The sequence below is a fragment of the Myiozetetes cayanensis genome, unplaced genomic scaffold (genome assembly GCF_022539395.1).
Source record: "Myiozetetes cayanensis isolate MyiCay16 unplaced genomic scaffold, myiCay2020 scf26, whole genome shotgun sequence".
Lineage (NCBI taxonomy): Eukaryota > Metazoa > Chordata > Aves > Passeriformes > Tyrannidae > Myiozetetes > Myiozetetes cayanensis.
The window spans coordinates 284,556-306,205 of NW_026087477.1; the positions used below are offsets into that span (position 1 = coordinate 284,556).

General features: G+C 48.0%; 1 protein-coding gene across 1 annotated transcript in view; it reads left to right on the forward strand.

The window, feature by feature from the left end:
- ADRA1D (adrenoceptor alpha 1D) overlaps nucleotides 1-21,650 on the forward strand; it is a 44,307-nt gene that overhangs the window by 17,743 nt on the left and 4,914 nt on the right. The window lies entirely within an intron of this gene.

Genomic DNA, 21,650 nt, shown 5'->3' on the forward strand with positions numbered 1-21,650 from the left:
GTCGACAGGAGTGAACAAAGGATCATGGATTTTCCAGAGTGTGAGGAGGGCAGAGACCACCTTCACCCCAGGGTCTCCTCCAGGGAGCAATGTCCCAGCTGGTCCAACCTCTCCTCCTTCCCTGAGGATAGAGTCCATCAGTGGACTCTGGACTGATTTATCGCCCACCACCCAGGGGAATATCTTATGTCACTCGACTTCGTCTTGTTTAACTGGCCCAGTGCAAGGACAGGGCAGGACGCCAGTACAGGCTGGGGGATGAAGGGAGAGCAGCCCTTGGGGCCCTGGCAGAGGAGCATCTGGACACAGCCCAGCAAGTGTGTGTTCACAGCCTGGAAAGCCAGCAGTGTCCTGGGCTCATCCCACGCTGTGGGCAGTGGGAAGAGGAGGTGATGCTGCCCCTCCACTCCACTCAGGTGACACCCCACCTGCAGTGCTGCCTCCAGCTCTGGGGCACCAGCACAAAAGAGAGATGTGGAGCTGTTAGAGCACGTCCAGAGGAGGCCATGAAGGTGCTCCAAAAACTGGAGCACCTCTGCTGTGGAAAAAGGATGGGAGAGTTGGGGGCTGTTGAGCCTGGAGAAGAGAAAGCTTTGGGAGACCTTGTTGCAGCCTTAAAGTACCAAATGGGGGCTTTTAAGAAAGATGAAGAGAGGTTATTTCATCAAGCCTGTAGTGACAGGGCAGGGGGCAACACTTTAAAACTAAGAGAGAGTGGGTTGAGATTGGACTTAAGGATAAATGTTTTTACAGTGAGGGTGGTGAGGCCCTGGCACAGGTTACCCAGAGGAGCTGTGGCTGCCCCATATCTGGAAGTGTCCAAGGCCAGGTTGGATGGGGCTTGGAGCAACCTGGGCTAGTGGAAGGTGTCCCTGCCCATGGCAGAGAGTTGAAACTGGATGATCTTTAAGGTCTCCCTTCCAACCAAAATCATTCCATGATTCTGTGATGCTGTGTCACTCCAGTGACTGGGAATCATCCTGAAACTGTGGCTTAGAAAAAGCAGCCATGATCCCTCACTGTCTCCTCCACAGGGTCAATGAAGGATTTTCTGCAACTCAGCAGTATTCTTCCTTGTTTTGATTTTGCACAGAAGCAAAAGTTGCCTTATTAGAGAGCTCAAATGGGAATTTTTCCCTCAGGGTAATCTGAAAATCAGCATCCATTTGTCAAGGCATGTTTCGATCTTCTCCAGTAACTGGAAGGACTTTCTTCTAACAGAAAGTGAACTTGTCTGAGGATAGAAGCATTTTGTCCTCCATTCTTATCATATATCCAGAGTAAGAAGCTATTTCCCATAGCTTGCATCACTTCTGTGCTTTCCAAATCATCAGCTGAACTTGGTGCCCCATCCAGCATGGCTGGAGATGGAAGTGTTGGAAGTGATGGAAGTCAGGAGAGCAGGGCTGAAATGCCTGATGGCATCCAGAGTTATGCAAAGCACAAACCTTGCCGTGCAGACCTGCCTGCATTTGCATTTTTCAACCCGAAAAATGGCTATTCCAGGTACAAAACTGGCAGTTTCACTGCCTGCAGGTGATTGATCGCCTCTTTTTGCATCGAATTGCTGGGAAACGGCGCATTACACATGTGAAGAGGTGAGAAAAAAAAAGAAAAGAAAACAATTAGGCAGAGGTTAAAGTGGGAACAGAGAACAGATCCATCTGTGCAACCTCTCCCCTTCTCCTTCATGGATGAGGTTATGCCAGAAGGTCCTGTGCTCTCCAGTGTCAGTCCAGGGTCAGAAACAAATGCAAATCAGCCACGTTTGACTTTCTTGTTGTAATATTTGGGGCCTGGACTCAGCCTCCTGCACACCTGCAAAGCACTTGCCATTCTCCTGGGTGTGGTGGCCCAAAGTGAGTGAAACATTTAGAGCAGAAGCCGAATTTAGGAGATTCCAAAGTATCTGGCCTGGATGTTGGCCAGCCAGGGAGGGTTTCGTTGGGAAACGCCAGCTGGAAAACCCAAGCGGAAATGTCCCAGGTTTAGCAGCTCCGCTTCAATCACCGCTCGTGGCTCCAGGGCAAGTCCATCCACGCCAAGTTTCCATGGCTTTCTTGCCATGGAACCATCAGAGTGAAACCTTGGCAGCTCTCTGCTAACCCGGGGTTGACTCCTGGATCCAACGCCAGTAACCTGGAAGCCCTGGAGCATCCTGGCTCCAGAAAGGATTTGCTCGTACTTCAGGGCTTCCCACCACGAGTATGTTAATTTGGGGAACTTTGAGACACTCCAGGTTCCCAGATTGATAAATTCCAGGGATTGCAGGGCTCCCATTGCCTGGACTCCTGTGTTGCTCTGTCCAGGGAGAGCCCAGGGAATGCAGCTGGCCAAGGACTTTTCATCTTCTGTACCCTGTGGCTGGGGAAGCTTGAGGAAGGGGAGAGGGGAGGCTGCAGATCCATCTAGGAGTGGTTGACTGTTGGCATGGTTGTCTCCATGGATTAAGAAGTGTTTCCACATCATGTGGTAGTTGTCAGGTTTCCAGGGATACATCCCTTTTAGACAACAGTGTGCACTGGAGGTTCTTAAAATTAATTTTTTTTAAATTTATGGTCCCTTGGAAATTTTCATTATTTTTTTTTATTGCTGCTTTTTTTGTTTGTTGTTCTTTTTTTGGTTTTTTTTTTCTTGTTTGTTTTTTGTTTTTGTTTGGGTGGGTTTTATTTGTTTGGTTTTGGTTTTTTAAAGAAAATAAATATCAAACACTGAAATTTCCCACAAACCAGGCATCTGGATTTCCAGATAACTCTGTTCCTGAGTATGGATTGGCATGCTCTGCAAAACCCAAGTCTTAACAATTCCATCTCGTCACATTAAAATCATGGGGGTTTGAGCCACTGGCTTTGTGTAACTGTAGATGATTGAGGATGGGAATTGTTTTAAGGGATGATCTTGTCCCTCCCTTGACTCCAGGTCAGAGAAAATAGATCTGGCATGTAAAATGAGCACACAGTGGAGTATTTCCATTACATGGGAATGTCTGGTGGTCCTGGTGTTATGAAACTGGTTCCAGTGTGCAAATCTGCTTTTGCTGCTTCATGTAATTCAGACAGAATCTTCATCACTGCAAGTCAGTTCTGTACAGATGTCACTGAGGACAAAACTCTTCCCCCCAACAGCAGTGCAAGTACAAACTGTGTGATATAAATTCACCCTCAGTCCAATTCCTGATTAATACCTTCAGCCTTCGCTGCCTCCTCTTTCCCAACACCCCCTTTGTCCCAGTCTTGTGCCTGACTTCCTTCATCCTAGAACTCCCCTACACACAACACACCCATCCTCACCCTTCCCTGAAGTTGAGCTGGTTGTTTTAGGATGTGAATTGTCTGAGAACGTGGTTTTCTAGCAGATGCTTCCAAGTAGCACAGCTTTCAAAGGACTACAGATTATCATATGTGTAAGTGAAATGCATGAACCCAGGGTATATGTTGTTCAGAAGTGATTATTTATCTCTAATACTGGTTAAATACAAAGCCTGATTTGATTCTAATTTCGTGGTGCAGCTCAGTATTGTCACTTGTTAAAAGCATAGTGTCATTCTTGGGATGCTGGAATTTTGCCACCCTCAACCATGGCATGTTTTGCTGTTCCTTGCTTGATTTAGTGACTTAGAAAAAGCTCCAAAATTCTCGCCAGACACTTGGAATCCAGCAGGAGAGATGGACACCAACACCATGCACTGCTGTTTGCTCAGAAAACCTTCTCGGTCCACATTTTCAGTAGTGGTTGTGTCAGATACCTCCAGAGATACCCAAACTCACTTATTCCGTGTCTCTAAAGTCAGATCCAAGTGGAAAACCATATAAATCAGTAAAGCTATAATTGATACAGCTTGTTACACTTCATTATTCCACTCTCAGCCTTTTCTTCCAGCATGTTATAATGTCCATATCATTAGATAGCTGACTCCCACCTGCATCCCAAAATTGCAGAGAAGGGTCTATACCAGTGCATTAAATGCCTGGGAATTAAATGCTGGGGAAGTCCCCAGCTGGTGAAACCAGCTGGCAGATGACAGCCTTCATCCCAGCCTTCAAAACAGGGTGGCTGTGTGCAAGCCACCAGTTGGGAGTGGACCTTGGCGGGTTCCTCTCCCACACCACGCCTTGTGCTGGTTGCACAGGCCAAAGTCATTCCCTGCTATTTTCATTCAAGGTGTTCTAGGTTTCCCAGTTAGATCCAGTTTCCACTCCAGGAAGGGGCAGGCCCTGGGTCACAGTTTCCAGCCCCCTGTGAAAGTTTTGGATGCCCTGTCTCCTGCCAAGCAGCACAAGGCACTTCTGCATGGGCACTGGAATCGAGCCTTTCACTCACAAGCAGGTAACTAAACGTAGGTGTCAATCTGTGAGATGAATCCTACCCTTGAAGATCCCAATAGTCTGGTCCCAGCTGTTCAGGCTCATTGAAATCATCTCCCTTATGCTTCTTCTCTGTCATTCAGTGGATTTCCTCCTTTTTAAGGGTTTTGTTCCAGTCCAGCCATGACAATTAACAAAGTCTGGTGTTGTGCTAATATTTTGTCCACACTCTGCATATCATTGCCTGTATTTATTCCAACAACTCCACCTTCAAGTGAGCCTTGACTTCATGTGTGTTCCAAAGTCCCTTGCTTGTCCTGGTCTTTGCTATAGGAGGTAACTGGGATCCGTGGAGCCTATCCTTGTTTTAAATGGATATTTATTAATTATCAAGGGAGGACTCTTGAGCTGACGCATCCCATTTCTTTACCAAAGCAGGGCTCAGAAATTTCAGTCTTTTCATTTGTCCTTGTTTTTCCCCATGGATGGAAAAGGACACATCTGCTGAACAGTTTGCAGCTTTGCTTTCCAGAAGAGAGTTTACTTGGATCCAGGATCAGTCCAGGCTCAACTCCAAGACCGGCAAGGAGTTCCTTCTTTTCTGCTCAGACGTGGATTTAATGGTATTAGGCAGGGTGTTGATGGTTTATAGCTACTTGTAAGAGGTATTAAAGAGGTTGTCAGACCAGGGCAAACACAACTGAGGTAATCTGAGCTTTCAAGCTTGGATAACAGTAAAAAAAAAATACACCTGGAAAAACTCAATGCCTAGAAATCAGTCACTGGGTAGCCACGTGGTTGTGTGCAGTTTGGAACTAAATAAGCCCTACTTTTGTGGAAAATCTGTCTGTGGAGTGGAGTGATTTGGGCTTTCTGAGTGTAACAGGACACAAAAACAAGCATGGGTGGTAGGGAAAGCATCACCTGCAGATATCCAAGGATAAAGGCAGAAGTTTTCAGCTTCAGGTCCTCCCTGTGGTTTGGCCCCCATGTGCAGGAACAGCATCCCAAACACCTTTTTCTTCACCCCAGCACGCACAGAGGCACATCCAGATTTTAAGAGCTTGGTTCAGTTAGAAAAGCAAGGTTTTTTTAAACACCAAAAGAGTTGTCTGGCTGCAAACAGTAATTGCTACCTTAGGTCATGCCCTCTGAAATTCAGACCAGAGTATCCCAGTGATTCCTTGAGGCCTGATGAATAACTGGGAGGCAGCATCCACTGGCATGCACATTGGGAAGAGCTGGGATCAGGGGACTAATCTGCTTTCCTCTGGAGACAAATGCCAGGAGGTCACTCTGGGTGTCATCAGGCTTATCCCAACAGAGAGCTGGGCATCCAAGGTGCACTGGGAATAAATTACACTGATTAAGACACTCCCCAGCAGGGGTGGCTTGGAGGCAGTGGAGGAGACACGTGGCCAGGCCAGTCTCTGCAAAGCCTCCCAGAGCTGCCACTGCCTCCTCAGCTTCACAGTCTGTGTGTGGTTTTTCACAGCTTCATGTATCCCCTTTCCAGACATCCAGGATGAATCCAGTGCTGCAGCTCCAGCTGGAGAGCTGGCACTGAGGAATATGTGTTTGTTGGCCTGCAGTGTTTTTCAAGATATTTGCTGAAAAAGAGCCATCTCTTTTCTCTCATAGTGTTCTTGTGCACAAGGACGTCATTCTCAGGTTCCAGGCACTGCTCTTGCACACTCACACTCAGGCTTTCAGCCCCTCTCTTTTATATCCCATAAAGTGTCCTGGCCAGTTCACCAGATTTTTTTTTTTTTAAATTTTATTAGTATTCATTTTATTTTGGAAAGTGGACCAGCTCTAACTCCCCAGTCTGACTGAGGAGAGCAGTCAGGTTTTGAAAGGATCATCCCTCAAGGATTTCCCTCAGCACCTTGCAGGGAGAGGTGCAGGTGACGTTCACCCCAACCAAGTCACAGAGGAGAGCAGCCCATCTCCTCTGGGCCAAGCAGGAAGGAAGGGAACCCCTCAAAGACAGAAACAAGGGAGTAATCACTGAAATCACCCACAGGTGGGATAAAATAATATCCCAGCTGCTTCTGTGCTACAGTCATGGGATTTGAGAACTTCTTTATGAGAAAGCCCATATCACCCATGGGGTATCTGACACCTGGAGTCAAAGGATTTGGCTGAAGGTGAAAAAGACCACAGTAACAGTGTCCCTTTGCATGGATCTACATGTCTAGGAATGGAAGGGTCAGTTAGGTGCACTCACCCTGAGAGACATTTGTGGACAGTTGCCTTGCTTTGTCTCTGACTTATCTTCATGGGGCTGAGATAACCTCCTTGAGGGAAAATATGAAAGCTTAGCAAAAAGGAAAAAGGTGGAAACACCTTATGGAGAGGAGTCTTGTGGAGGGAATGGAGAAACAAGGGAGTCACCTACCCACCAGCAATGCCAGGTGATGGGAGCACTGGGATGAAAAACCTCCCTGCTCCTTGTGTTAATACCTGTGGCTTGTGGGACTCCAGTGCCACTGAACAACCAGCAGAGTTTGCCAAGTGCTTGCAGGCAGGGCTGCCCTGGGTTTGATTTTCCTCATTTGGGCATGGCCAGGGACAAGTGTGTGTCCTTTGGCACCTGTCCCTGTGAGAGTGAGGCATCGCCGCAGGGATGAAGGCACAGGAGAGAGGCACTGGCAGCAGATGCTGTTTGCTTGGCCCAGCAGGGAACAGGGAATTTTTTGATGGGGATCTTCAGACAGTCTTCCCAGAGAAAGCATTGGGTGTTAGAAGGAGGAGCGAGATACTTATTTATAATAAGCCATTTTTGGTTTTTCGAGGGTTTTTACTTCTCTTGATCTTGGTTATACATATTCTGCTGGACTGACAGGGAAGGCTCACAGATCAGGAAAAAGGCATGTTATTAGAAAAGCTCTTTTTCATGGGGTCTTGCATCAATATATCTGCTGTTCCAGTTCCTTCAGGGGTCCTTAGAACCACTCCCAGGTGTGTGCCCCACAAATACAAGGCAGTATTAGCAGTCAGACACCAAACAGCACAAGGACACCCCAGGTTGCCCCCACCAGCTGTGCCCAGAGCTGCAAAGCAGCTTTAGCATGTCACAGAATCATCATAGGGTGGTTTGGGTAGGAAGGGACCTTAAAGATCATCCTGTTCCCACCCCCTGCCATGGGCAGGGACACCTTCCACTAGCCCAGGTTGCTCCAAGCCCCGTCCAACCTGGCCTTGGACACTTCCAGAGATGGGGCAGCCACAACTTCTCTGGGCAACCTGTGCCTGTGACTCACCACCCTCACAGGGAAGAATTTCTTCCTGCTATCTAATCTACCCTCAATGTCACAGACTGATTTCCTCAGCAGCACAAAAAAAAAATGCAGCTTTAATGCTGCTGGGACCTGAATGACTCTTCACAGCTGGCTCCGGGCTCTGCTCGTGGCATCCACAAGGTCCTTGAAGACCTTGGCATCTGTGTCAGCTTGCTTTGAGAGGAAGGGCCCAGGAAACCCTCAGTGGTGCTTATTTCTTCCCAGCTTTGTTTGCTCTGGGTAATTACTGACGCACCAAAGACATTAGCTCTGCATGTGAGGGTGCAGAGAGACCGAGTGCTCTCAAATACCAACACCGTAGTTCACTGTAATTAATTAAATGTTGACATGATCCCCAACAAGCAAAACCTTCATTATGCCCAAATTAAACCCCTTGACACAGATGTTTGAATCGTTGTCGGTCCCCCCTAATTGCGATCAAGTGCACAGAAATGTAGACGCACTTGTGTTGAACCCGGGGAAAGAACTTACAGCAGGGAATAAAGGTCACTGCCATTCCTAATTAAAGCAGTTTCTGGAGCAGACAAAATGATTTTTAAATAGTTCTTACCCTTATTGTGCTTTAAGACCCGGGATAATTTTTACAACTCTTCTATATTCAAGACCTACCGCATTTTGGAGAGGAGTTTGCAAGGCTAGAAGGGACTTCTCCGAGGATCCACTGTGGTTTACAGACACCTGCAACCCCAAGGGCCTCCTTAAGGATTTCTTGAACTCCTCCATTACTCAAAACCAGGTTTTTTTTCCTTAGAGAGACACTCAGCATTAACTCAGGACTGGAAATAACGGAGAGCCCATGCTTCTAGTTATGTTTTTCCCAGTTGTTTTACATCCTTGCTATCACAAATTACATCTTTCTTTCCAGAGTAAATTTATCCTGCTATAACTTCAAGTCTGTACATTTTTCCCCATTCTTGGCTAGATTAAAGATGTGTTTGCTGTCAGAAACAGCTTCCCCTGCATTTCACTACGATGCATGAGCAAGTTGCTTCAGTTTCTCCTGAATAATGCAAATAGATCAAGACCCTTTAATCTCATGTCTAAGCTGAGTTTTCCAGACCTTTGTGTTGTCCTCAGAGCACTTTCTGTCTCTTTGACTTCTTTTCTGCACTGTGGGCACCCAAAAGGGACGTGATTTTCCGTGTGAGCAACCTCCATTTTTCAGTCTTCTTGGTCTGGTTCATCTGTTCCTGTTCTTGGCTTTTTAATGAACTGATCATGAGTTATTACTGTTAATTCTCCATGACATGTTGCTCCTAGGTGGATTACACGTGTCTTTTTGCCAACAGCCTTGACAGTCACTCAGAGAGGGAGGTGACTGTAAGAGCAAGTCATCAACTTGTTCCTGGAAGGAAAAATATTCCTCCAAGGAACCAATTCACCAAAATGTTCCCACGTGCTACTGTTCAGGGTGAGCACAAAAATACCGATCCAGAATTGACATTATTGCTAATATATGCAATACTGGGATTGATAGTGGCAAATGCTCATGTTCAGGAGATATTTTCATGCTTAATGCCCATGATTTTAGTGAGAGTTCAGTGTGTAACTACCTTTAAAATCTGTGCCATGACCTTTATGTCAGGGATCATCACACGGCTTGGCTTCACTCAGTAGCAGAAGATACCTGTCTTTAATTACAAGCAAGTTGATGGTACTGAAGAAGCATATCAGTGGTGTTTTCTGAGACAGATGGTTTGAGTTGCCAGGGAAATTGCTCCTTTGGTATTTTGAATATCTGGAGGCAATTTGTAGGGGACCTGCATTGAAGGCAAGCTCAGTCCTGCCTCACAGCAGATGTGGAACCTCCTTACCCAGCCATAAATTCATGGCACAAAGCTAAGACTGAACAACTCTGCTTGAAGACCTGCTGGCCAAGACATCCTGGGGATGAGTTGGACCCCCAGACTCCCTCCCTTTAGACAGCACTGCTGGTGGAAGGACACAGGCAAACCAGGTTATATATGGCATGGGTTTCTGTCCCCTCGACGTGAGAAGCCATCAAAGTGCCCTAAGAGGGAGGTGGCAAATCAGAAACTACTTGGTGATGATGGAAGAAAGGAAGATAATAATTTCCTGGGATGATTCCTTTCTTGATAGGGGCTGTCTACAAAAGCAGCAGTTTCCCAAGGAGGGGTGGAAAGTCCTCCTAAGGTCACTTCCCTGCAATGAGAACTAAATATGCAAAATTAGCATATCCAAAAGCTAATTAAGAGTCAAGCCCTCATGACTCCCTAGGCAGGGAGTGCACCCCATATCCCATGTCTATTAGTTCTGAGCAGTGAGTGAAGAGCACAGGAGTCAAAGAGACTTGTTTATCTCAGGAAAAGGCGAAAGGCAGACAGATATCTCCTGGGAGGTACTCAAATTGCCATGAAAATTGAATGCAAATCTTCATCTTTTCCCTTCAGGAGCAGAGATTAAAAAAAGAACTAGAGATAGGGCTGAGATGGAGTAGGAAGCATGTCAGTGGAGAATGAGCCTCATCACCATAATGAGGCACTTTGAGACACTCATCTCTCCTCAGCAGAGACCCCATTGCCCTGTGCAGGCATCTAAACCAGGCAGTGCAGCACGGGTTTTGCATTCTCTCTCTTAAACAAAACCACTCTGATATGATGGTTGATCTGCTGCTACATTTCTTGGTCCTTCCAGCATTGTCTTTGTGCTTGTCCCAGGCCTGGAGAAGACAACCAGCAAGCAAACTTTTACCTCTTGTGTTGTTTTACTTTCTGTTCAGCCATGACATCCTCAGGTAACAGAAAACATTGGTAATCTGGGTTTTCTGGGCTTGTCATCCCTTCCCACTGTCAGGTCCTGACACCACTGCACGTGATTAGGCTTTGGTCACCCCATCATCGTTCATAGATTGGAAAAGACCTCCAAGACCATCAGCTCCAAGCTTTGACCAAAAAGGGATCAGGGTTAGATTTTTAGCCATGTGCTTGGAATTGCCACAGCCAGACCCTCCCAAAGAGGGATCTGCATGCAGGTACATCCCTCAGCTCTGCTGCCCGCTGCACCATGTGCAGGCCAAAGCCACCCCAGGGTCTGTGCTAAGGGCCTGGGTGCCCCTCAGGTGAAATGTTGGTCCCTTGTGCTGTCCCTGCTTGCTGTACCCAAAGAATCATGGCTTAAGTGCATCGAGAGCAACCTGATGTAGTGGGTGGCATCCCTGCCCATGGCAGGGGGTCTGGAACTAGATGGTCTTTAAGGCCCCTTCCAACCCAAACCATTCCATGATTCTGTGATTCTGTGCAGTGCTGCTCACATCAGACAGATGACATGACTCTCCCTGTGGAGATGGTGGAAAGGACTGTGTAATTGGGATCCTGCACGGGCAGCCAGTGCAGCATTAAACAGGAGACCTTATCCCTTCAAGTTAAGGGCTTCAGGAACTGTTGGGAGTGATGAGGATGTTGTTATCTCACCATTCCTGTTATATTTTTGGAGCCCTGTTCCACTGACCCATTGTTTTCTGAGAGGGGGGAAAATGTCTCTTTTTGAAGTGCAGTGTTTTTAGAGCTTCATATCAGCTGAAAAGTGGCTGGGGTGACACAGACCAACTCTCTGCTATCTCCCCTGAATATTTCCAGGTTGGGGGAGAAGACAGAAATGCGATTTTTTTATTTTTTTTTTTTTTTTTTAAGTTTCCCTTCTTGATGCAGAAAAAAAAAAAAACATAAAGAAAGAGAAAGCGAGTGATGAGAAACTGTGGATTTTTCCATGCAAGCTGAAGCCAAAAGGGCTGTGCCTTGGAGCCGAGCGCGGAAACAGGGCAGGCGTTGGAGGAGGATTTTCCCCTCCGAGCCTGAAAAGAAACCAGAAGTTGGCTGGCTGGTCTCGAACAGCCCCTCCTGAGCCTGTGAAACCGGTCACAATTTTTCATCAGAGCCGAAAATATCAACCTCCCCTGGCCCAAACTTTCTCCCCCACCCTTTCCTCCGTGACGCCACAGCTCCCGTGTCCGGCGGTGCGGCTCTCTGGAGGGTGCTGGTCAGGATCCCTCAGAGCCAGCAGGGCTGGCAGGGGGGGCACGGGCTGCAGTGCCAGGCTCTGTGGCCAGTGACGTGCTGTCTGCCCAGTTCTGAGAGAAACAGAATGTCCTCGGGGCTGGCACGGTGGAAATGTGCTGAGGAAGCTCCCACACTTCCCCTCGATAGCGTGCTTTCCAAGCGCTGACAGTCCCGCCACTGGAAGGTTCTCCAGGCTGGGAGCCACCAGAATTCCCAGCAGTCAGTAAACCTTCCACTGTGGCACTTTTTCCAGCTCAGCGGTGTCGCCTGTGTTCGGGTCCCGGCAACACTCACCCGTCCAAGGTGAGTTCTGCTCACCCTGAGCTGTAAATTGAGGTCTGGGATCACGTTCTGGGTAAGGAATATTTTCCTGATTTGAGTTGGGCCCAATGAAAAATTGCCTTTTTCCTCTGCGCGGCTCAGATCTGGCCTCGCTGTGCATGGAATGCCATGTGTTCCCAGCAGGATTCAGCCCTTCCAAGGCCTACCCTGCAGCCAGATCTGATCTACATATTTACGAGCTTGTAAACAGGACAGGGCGGGTGAGTTCACATTCTTAGAAAACCAAGTACAGAGAAAAGAACTTCTGAGTTGGAAAAACAAAGAGAAGTCTTGGGTCCGACCCAGCAAACACAGTGGTTTTTCCAAGACTTGGATGGATTGCTTGAGAACCATTCCCCACCATTCCTTTTCAACAGGATTCCTCAAGCTTACTCTTTCGTTTGGGGGGAAAAAATGCTCATTCCCAATGTTTCTGACCAGAGTGGAAGAGGCAGCTTGATAGAAAAGGGACATGTTATCTTGGAGGTGAGTGGAAGCCAGGCTTCTGTTTGCAGCAGTCACTGAGGAACAGCAGTTCCTTGCAAAGGGAGGTTTAGGGAAGCTGTTAAAGGCAGAAGGCAGTTGGAGGGCTCACCACGAAGTGCCACTGTCAACAAATGCAAGGAGTAGTCTAGAACAGTAGTGGTTGCCAGATCTTGATAGTCCATGAGGGGCTGGTAAATGGTCCATGGACAGCCGGAGTGCAAGGGAGCCAGGCAGCAAAAAATTAAGGGGATTAACAGTTTTTCAGAGAATGACAGAATGGTTTATGTTGGAAGGGACCTTAAAAACCATCTAGTCCAAAAGACACTTTCCACTAGACCAGGTTGCTCCCTATCCAACCTGGCCTTGAACCCTTCCAGGGAATGGGGCATCCAAAGCTCCTCTGGGTGACTGGTTCCAGAGCCTCACCACCCTCTGAGGAAAGAGCTTCCTCCCAATAACTGATCTAAATCTCTCCTTTTTTAGATCAAAGCCATTTCCTCTTGTCCTACCACTATCTACCTGTGTAAAATCAATGCCTATGGCTGCGTTTTTGCCCAGGAGACATTCTACTTATGTCTTACACTGGCAGAGGCGGCGTTAGTCAGCTCTCCCATGAATTCTTCCCTTTCCCTGAGGGCTGATCATCCTGGCTGTGGTACCCAGAGGTGCCTCGTGCAGAGTAGAGACCCCCCCAGCCTCGGACGCAGCACGACCGTCGCGCTCGGGATGCTCCCGCTTGGGGAACGGAGAGCCACGGGAATGCTCCTCTCTGAGCGTCTCTAATGACAAGCTTAGCATTGCCCTGGAGGGAACCTAGCAACCCCACAAGGCCACTGTGTCCATTCACATCCCGAGCCAGATGGAAATTTTCTTTTTAGAGGCTGCCCCGAGCGTGTTTCCTCTGTTGAACCATCCAGGCAGGAATCTCGCTGTGGTCTCTCACATCAGCACATGGATTCCAGTCTCCTTTCTGCTCAGACAGCAACACAAGAGCTCTTGACATGTGAATTGGTTACCCTGACTTTTTTCCTTGTCTCAGGAGATTTTTTTTTTTTTTTCTTCATTTGCTTCTGGTAAATAAGGACCTTCCTGATATCTCCCTTTGGATTTGTCAGACTGGTCAATCCTTGCTTTTTTTTTTTTTCCTCCTTTTTTCCTAATTTTATTTATGTCCTTTTGCTGAGTCTCACGATTCTAAGATTTGTTTTCAAGTCCCCTTGGGGGCTGCAGTCAGGCTATTATTTGTGAATCATTAAGGAGCAGGCAGTTGGATACACATTTATCTTTCCCAAGCATAAGAAACACTGCAAAAAAAAAATATTACCTCTAAGGGAGTCTGTACTAAAAGTCAGATGTAAAAATCCTACACTTTTGTCTTCTATTTAATTTTGTGACTAATTTCAAAGACCATCTTCCTGCTGACCCTGCTCTATTCAGCACTGCCTGAATGCCCTGAATCTGCTGCCCAGCCCTTCTTGGAGGATGAACCAAGCAGCTAAAAAGCTATTCCAGGGCAGGGGAGTGCTGAGGTGAGTTAAAGGACAGCTTGGTTTGAGGGCATGGAGAGGGCAGTGTCTAACACCAAGCTTGGGGCCATCAGGCCCTCTGTGCAGTTCAGTGGAAGAAGTCCCTGTCCATGGCAGGGAGTTGGAATTAGATGGTCTTCAAGGTCCCTTCCAACCCAAACCATTCTGTGATTCTCTCCTGAAAGCATTGCCTTAACCATTTAAAAGATTTGTTATAGAGTGAGCTTGGTTTGCAGTATCCAAGCCTAGATTTGGTTTCAAAATCTCTTTCCCTTTCCTCTTCCTATTCCTGCCTGGGCAAAGTCCACAGAGCTCCTGATAAAAAATCAAGAAGCAGGAAAAACTCTTCATAGAATCACAGAACACCAGGTTGGAATGGACCTCAGGGATCATCTGGTCCAACCTTTCTTGGCAACAGCACAGTCCAGACAAGATGTTTCAGCACCCTGTCCAGCTGAATCTTAACAGTGCCAGACACTGGGGAATCCACCACTTCCCTGAGGAGATCATTCCAGTGGCTGATTGTTGTCATGCTGAAAAGTTGTGTGCAGTAGGAATATCCCCAGGGGTGAGCTATACCCATTGCCCCTCACCTTTTCCATGTGACTCGTTGTGAGGCCAGGTTGGACGGGGCTTGGGGCAGCCTGGGATAGTGGCCCATGTCAGGGAGTGGAACTGAATGATATTTAGGTGATATTCCCTTCCAAAGCAAACCATTCTATGATTCTGTGACTGAACCTTCTTTGAGCCCCCTCACCTGTCCATAATCATGTCACATAAGCACATTCCCAATGCTATCCAGCAGATGACAAGTCTAGCTACACTTGGCTCAGGAATCTAGCTAACTACTTAGATGTCAGCTATGCTGTTAAAAATAAAAGAAGAAAATGGGGGGGGAAAAAAAACAACAGTTTATGGTCACAACCCCCCAGAACAAGGGCTGTAGAGCAGGCCAGAGCAGACTAAGTACTTTACAGGACCTTGCCCAAAGCCTGTCCTGTGCAACATGCAGTGCCCCCATGGTCCTACCACATAATTACTCTCTTGTGGAGTTGTGAATCCCTGGAAGAGCAGGGGGTGTTGTGTGGGAGCCCACCAGAGTGGATCTGCAGTCTGAAGCAGATGCTTTGCATTTCATGCCCTGTGATGTGGCACAAGGGCATATGGAGGTAGTTAAGGGTGCAGAGCCTGCTGGGACAGTGTTGGAGGGCAGCACATTCAAGTCTTTATGTTCTTTTGAGGGTGGTCTCTGGAGTGAAGTGTTCCCTGGCCCACATGTATGTGGAGGGGTCTGTCTGGACCATGGTAAACAAATTAGCACTGTGCACAGTCCAAGACTTGACATTGCCTGTGAGGTTTCTGACAGGTAATAGTGTAGATGTATCTGTGAGGCCCTTCACTGTCACCCTGCACTGGTGAGAATTCTCCCACTGGTGAAAGTCCTGTCCTGCACAGGAGAGAAACAAATGCATGGGAAGCTTTGGAAGCTCCTGAGAGAGGATCAGACAACCAGATACCCTAAGGGTGAAATCCATCAGGTATTCAGGTGTAACCTTGGGTTGCTGGGATGTGGTTGCCTGTGAGCCAGGATCATCTGAAGCCTGGTGTGATCCATCTGCCCAGGGAAGGCTTTCACTTAGGAAGAGATGGATCACTCCATTCTCACCACAAGATCCATCATCTAAACCACTGAGCCCAAGGACCTGCTCAGATACCTAAATTCAGTCGGGTGATTCACAAGAGAGACCCACAGTTTTCAGGAAATTTGATGTCTCAGAAACATCCTCCTGGCAATGGCTCCCACCAGTGGTCCAGATTCCTGGGATTGCCTTGAGGTGAGCTCCAGTGTGAGATTTGAGGGGAGTGGAGGGAGATTTCAGTCAGAGTCCTACTGATGTGCTGCAACTCATGGGAAAGCTTTGGAGACATCACTAGGACCACACTCCTGGAGGTTGGGGGACAGGTTTGGGGGCCACAGATTAGACCAGCAAATGATGAGAACAAGGCTCTGCTGCATTATCCTTCTCTTGTAGACGGGCAAAACACGCTCAGACCTTAACTTTGAGATCCTGCTTGAGAGTGATGATGTTTTTCAGAGCCCTTGACACTGCCCAGGCTGATCTCTCCCGCCTTTGCAACCACCCCAGATTAAACCAAGCTCCCCTGGTCCCCACCACACCACAGGCCTATCGCCCACCCCCTGGGGACCCCACACACCAGGTATCACACCCCACCGTGGGCTCTGGCATGGCCAGGGGCTCTCCAACCGTGGTCTGGAGCAACATTAGGGACAATCTGGAACAGTCTAGAGTGTCAGCAATGATCAGGGGAGTGGTGGCTTCTCCCTGCCTTTCTTCTGGGCCAGCTCAGGGTGCAGGATTGGAGCAGGCAGGGAGATGCACAGGCAGCTCATCGGGGCTTTCACTGCAAGGCTGCTGCTTATCTGTGACACTGTTTGTGGGGTTGGCTGAAGGCTCACAGGCTGAGGAATTCCACCCGATATCCCAACGCCGTCATCCTCCAGGGAAAACGCCGGAGCCGCTGTGGACACGCTGTCCTCCTCCCTGCGCCAAGCAGCTCTTGGATCCATCCTGGGAGGGCAGTGAACTCCCTCATCCCTCCAAGACACACCACCAGCTGCAGGGAGGTGTTAACCCTCTAAGGACCCTGCAAATACCCAGTGGAGGTGGCCAGCAGAGGGTGGAGGAGAAGGCTGGGAGAGACTGATGGGAATCTGAGGCTCCCAGTCACACACAGAGAGGCAGAAATCCTTGCTGATATCCAGCCCGCTCCCCCATAGCTCAGAGCTGCATCAGAGGGATTATCCATCATAGAGGGCTGGGAAGGAGCTGGCAGGGAGAGAGGCAGGCTGGGTAGTGAGCAGAAAGGGGCAGTTCATGATTACCTTGGAATAGATTTAATTAGTTTACTTTGTGAGAGTACAAAGAAGGAAGAGACAGTGGGTCAGGTTGGATCAGATGTAAGGAAGAAGTTTATTACAATGAGGGTGGTAAAACACTGGCACAGGTTACCCAGGAAGGTGGTAGATGCCCCATCCCTGGAAGTGTTCAAGGCCAGGTTGAATGAGGCTTGGAGCATCCTGGCCAAGTGGAAGGTGTCCCTGCCCATGGCAGATGGGTTGGACCACATGATCCTGAAGGTCCCTTCCAACCCAAACCATTCTACAAATCTGTGATTCTGTGATTTTATGACTCTTTGTCCAGGAGAGCCCACAGTGAGCTTCAGCAGCTACAGTACCTCCTGTGTCAGGGCTTTTCCTATACCAACTGCAATTCTCTTGACTTGCTCCTCTGATACGTCCCAAGGGAGTCCTTAACCCCCTCCTGAGTCTTTGAGGCCACATTCAGGAGAAGCTCAAGCAAGAGACACCTGTCCCCACCACAATGCTAATCCTATATATGGCTTTCTGGAGCTTCCTAACTCAAGAACAGATTGGTTGGCAACTTGGCAGATTTTATTTTCCATGAGTTTAGCCAACCAGCTTTTAGGATCCACGGCCTCCTGCTGCAGCTGAGCAACCTGCTGTGAGATGGACCATCTCCTGTAAGGTCCAGCTCTCCACAAGCTATTTCTTTCCAAGCCCATCTCTGATACAAAGTCCACACCAAGCAACAGCAACACCCTTGCCAGTGTGAACATCCCTGCTGGTCCTCGCAGTTCCAGGTTCATGGTGGGACAGCACTGGGGCACCACTTTGTCACTGTGTTTTTCCCACCTGCTCTCACATCTACAGAGTTTCTGTGCCATGGACCTTTCAGGACGTGCTGTAAAGCAGGGAGCTTTTAAAACAAAGATGTCCTTGCCAACTGCAGCAGAGAGCAAGCCTGCTCACAGATTCTGGCTGTGCACTGGGAGCCAGGGCCAGAATTTAGATTGGACTGGCTCCATTTTCGTTAATGCATTTGTCTTTTTTTCTTGTTTTGCTTTATTTTTTAAGCACTGAACACTGGGACCAGCAACTCTCCAAACAATCCAGTGATATCACCTTCGAGTGAGTCATGGGGAGGGCAGGGTGGAGAAGTGCAGGCAAGGAAAGATCATGAGATTGTGCTAGCTCAAACAACCCAAAAAAAAGTGGGATATGTGTTTGGATATGTGGAGGAGAGATTGCATTCACTAGTGACCCATTACACAATGTCACAGCATTGGGGAGCATGCCTGTGGCTCCAGACGTTTATACCTGGCTGCTTCTTTCCCAAATATGAGCAGGGTGACCAGGAACAACTAGGGAAAAAACGTATGAACACATCCTTCATTGCCTCAACTTTTGAGCCACCAAAAAAAATAAAGTTTAATCATCAGATCATGTTAAATCTGTGACTTCAGTCACTTTGCACAGTGCAAACAGGCTTTCCCTGAGCTCACCCGCAGCTTTCCTAATTTCTTAATGGTCCTGATAATAATTATTCAGGGTTACAACAGGATCTTCAACCCTTGCTCAGACCCAGCTCTATCACTAGGATTCAGGTTCTACCAAGTTGTGAAACAATCTTTTATAAAATGATGAAAGGGATAAAGTCCCCACATGGACTTAATAACACTCAGCATTATTATTAGAAGGTTTTATTTATTAGAAGAAGACAAAGTCCTCAGCAGGATCTCCATAAGCCAACATGGAGCCTTCCCCATAAGACAGTGGAAAATAGAGAGGATGAGGCTCTGTATCCCACCCTACCTGGGAGCATCCTGCACTGAAGTACAACCAGGATCCTCTATCCACCAGGAGAGGGAGAATCACTGGGCAGGCAGCCAGGGTGGAGAAAGGGCACCTCAGAGGTCTGTCCCTACTCCCCAGCCTGTCTCTGTGTTGGATTAGGTTAGGTTGGATGGAGACTTCCCTGCTGGGAGCACTACCCCCAAAAGCAGCAGTCCTGTTCAGGAACAAGCCAGGTCTCCATTGTCCTCTCCCTGTGAGGGCTCTGGGATCCCAGGTGCTCCAGCAGGGCAGGAGGTTGCTGGATCCCAGCACAAATACTGTGGGGAGTGTCAGTGCCTACTAAACCAACACCACTCAAAGGGTGGATGTCCCCAAGGTGGGTGTGACAGCCTCCTCCTTTGGAAAGGACACCAGGCTTTGCCAGGAAGTGTGGAGCTGGATGCCCAGGAGAGGTGCCCTGAGGGCTGATTTTGAGTGAGTAGGAGGAGCTCCTCTTTGAAACAAGACCAGGTTTCACTCTTTTACTGTGCCACAGGTCCTACAGTAATTGTTCTTCCTGGTCTTTGATATTGCCCCATTCTGGCTTTGATGTTTTCGGGGCCAGATCATCAGAAAGTGCTCTTACACTGAGATATCGGGTTAAAGTGCTGGTGCATCACTCTGTGTTCCTGCTCCTGATCTTTTACTCCTGTTTTCTATTACTGGGCCTTGGACACATCCTTCTGTGTTTCCTGAGCTCTTCCAAGTGTCCACCACTCAATACTGCCTTCCACACATTCTAACACTTATACTCCTATACAGTAACTCTTTTACAAACCCCAGCCCAAAAAACGCTCCCTCCCTCAAAGTGTCATTGCATATTCACGTACATGAAAGCAAGAGCCAATTTCTTCCATTCTTTACTCAGTCCCTAAATAAGACCTCCCAACCCCTCCTTAGGTGCAGCCTCCCAGGGCCCATCAGAAGACCCCGATGCTCCAGCATGTACAAATTCACCAGCCAAGGAGCTGTTCTGGGGACTCCCTGCCCGGTTCTGTTCCTCCCAGAGCAGTGAGATGGGGAAACTGGTTGCACTCAGGGCACTGTCCCTTGCAGGGGGCACGCTTATTTGCATGGCAATGAGGATGCTAATGAGCCCCTTGTCTTCAGATGTACACGGGGTTCTAGCGGGTGAAAACCAGGCCAAAGTTGAAATTCAGACGATTGGCGGCTTCTCTTTCCTTTCAATCTGTGTTTTGTATCTGGATGCAAAAGACAAAGCAGGTAGTACAGAGGCTGAATTGTGCAATGGACCACTAAACTCTGGGTGTAAGTTATTATTTGAACAACCATCAGGCTGTTTAAGCAAGCACCAATCTCTTAAGTAGCCTGGCTCAAGCAGTAATTACTGGCTGAATTTCAAAAGAGACCCTTCTTTTATTTGCTTTGTTACCATAGCTTTTTGTTTTCTTTTCCTCTCTCTTGAAGCTAAAAAAATGCGCTGCATAAAGCTGCAGCTCCTCTGAGAGCCCAGTGTGCTGCGAACAGGGTTCACAACAGCACTGTGAAAGAGTTCATGGTAATTAGCCCCTTTCTCCAGTGGGGAAACTGAGGCATGAAACCTCTCCATCACAAGGCAATGAGCAGGGTTACATGTTTAGTGAAGTCCTTCACCTGCCTTGCTCCCCAACACACGGAGTTACGGCAGGATCAAGCTGGGACAATGCGATGTTGAAGGGCTGAGAGCCAGGGATTGCCTTGCTCAGGGCTCTGGGTAGAGGCTGGTCCCCAGGTGGAATCAAAACATCATAGAATTCTAGGACAGTTTGGGTTGTAAGGGACTTAAAGATCACCTGGTTCCACCCCCCTGCCATGGGCAGGGACACCTTTCACCATCCCAGGTTGCTCCAAGCCCCATCCAATCTGGCTGGGGTTTGGAATGAGATGATCTTTAAGGTCCCTTCCAACCCAAACCATTCTGTGGTTCTGTGATTATTGCTCCATTCAAAGCCACTGACTACACCACCAGCAGCTGCTCATTAAGCTGCAAATGCCATTGATTTCCATGAAGTCCATGGGTATTCCCAGCACAGAGATGTTATTCCTGCTTCCTGCCCTTGTCCAGTGCCTCCTTCAGCACACACTGACAGCCAGCATGGACTCCAGCCTGGCTTGGGTTGGCCTTCAGCAGATGTTTAAGCTGCATGGCCACCTCTGTGCCTTCCCTGCCCAACCATCATAAAATGCTGGGATCTGTCTGTCTCCTCCCATGTCCCCATGATGGAACAGCCCACATACCTAATGTTGAGTTCTGGCTGTAATTTCTCCACTTTTTAGGGATGGGTGGAAGGAAGTTTTACTGGAACCAGTGCTCTGAGTTTCCTGGATGATGGTTTTCCTCCAGCAAACAGCCTGGGGAGCTTTTATGCAGCGTCAGTCACGAATTTCTGGCTCCTGGCACCTGTTTTACTGTTTTGACACCAGGCTTTTTAGCTCAGGGAAAATAATAATGATATCCAGAGTTAATGTTATTTACTAAAATACAAATTAACGCTCAGTCACATGGCACGATTTGTCATCCAGAGCTAAAATTAAAAGAAATTAAGGCTGACTCAGAAAGTTATTTCAGATCTGAGTGGGGAATGCAAAGTGTTGAGGCCATGTGGGAGCAACACTGACATCTTCTGGCTCCATGAAAAATCTGCAGCTTTTTCACCAAGAAAATCGCTGGGAAACTCCACCAAAACCTAAATAGGAGTTGGGTGGACAAAAAAGTTTTCAAGTGGGAGGGACAGGGTTTGTGGCAGTGGATATTATCTGAGCCCACTTTAACAGCCCACTTTATTTTGAAAAAATAAATTTGAAGGGAGGGTGTGTGACACTGATGATCCAAAATGAACAAGTGGAGGAGTTGAAGGGGTGGTGCTCTTCTCTCAGTGCAGGTGACAGAGCTGTGTCCACACTTTCAGGCTGCAGTGGAAGGGCAATATGTAGGAAGAGGCAGGCACCAAGAACTGATCCATGCAAAACAAACA